This window comes from Cephus cinctus, unplaced genomic scaffold (genome assembly GCF_000341935.2).
Source record: "Cephus cinctus unplaced genomic scaffold, Ccin1 Ccin1_scaffold0806, whole genome shotgun sequence".
Lineage (NCBI taxonomy): Eukaryota > Metazoa > Arthropoda > Insecta > Hymenoptera > Cephidae > Cephus > Cephus cinctus.
The window spans coordinates 305,423-306,380 of record NW_014333403.1 but is presented as its reverse complement, the minus strand read 5'-3'; the positions used below and the strand labels follow the sequence as shown (position 1 = coordinate 306,380).

Sequence of the window (958 nt, the reverse complement as noted above, 5' to 3'; positions counted from 1 at the left end):
TTTTTTTTTTTTTTTTTTTTTTTTTTTTCCTTATCAGCGACGGGAGAGAAATTTTTTATGATTAGTGGATTTTGAGATTTTGGGGGAAAAAACTTTATCTTAAGAATATCCTGATCGTGTATCCGAATATTTAACGGTATCTAGTTTGTATGGCCGATGAAAGATTTAGATTGTCACGTTTTATCTGACGATTTAAGCTACGACGACTCGCAGTTCGAAAGCCTTTTTAAATCCGTGGATAGCGCGTATCGATATTATCTTGCGTTTTTGACTATCTAACTTTTGCTTTATGAAGTATTTCTGATTTCTCGATGGAATCGGTGATTTATGTCGAATCACCGTGATCCACGATTTTCGTGTATACACCGTGTACGGGTTTCCTGCGTCTCGCTATTTTTGTCACTCTGTGCCGATTTCGGGCGATAACGGCGCCGATGACATTTCGCACGCAATAAACAGGCCCAGTGCCAAATTCCCGTCATAGTGAAATACGTGCTATGTCTTATCGCGGTAAAAATTTCTCAAGTACGGTAGAACAATTCCAAAAGTGACGTAGGGTAAATTTTCGAAAATTTTATTTTCAAAATTCAACATCAATACCTTCGTGGCGCTTCTTGCAGCTAACTCAGTCGAGAGGTTCAGTATTTTTTAGCCCGCGGCTGTGTCACTGTATTTATAGGTTATTTCCGAGAATTCAATTATTTTTCAAAAATCGTATTTTCTCTTCCTGTCCCAATGACGGGTCACGCATAACACTAAGTATATACGATCCGCGAAGTAATTCGTTTTTTTCCAATGTCTTTTGTAAAGTGCAAAATTAAAATTGGCAATTTTTTTTTTTCGCACAGCCTTATCTTGACACTTGTGCAAATATAGCGATTACGGAATCGTACAACGATAAGGAGATCGTGCGTGCGACTTTTTGGCGTGGAATTCCCGCGGTTGACGTGGGGTGGGG

The 958-nt window shown here is 38.9% G+C and overlaps 1 protein-coding gene across 7 annotated transcripts in view; it reads left to right on the top strand.

Moving 5' to 3' along the window:
* LOC107270687 (GATA-binding factor C) overlaps positions 1-958 on the top strand; it is a 52,798-nt gene that overhangs the window by 4,333 nt on the left and 47,507 nt on the right. The gene's annotated exons all lie outside the window — the stretch shown is intronic.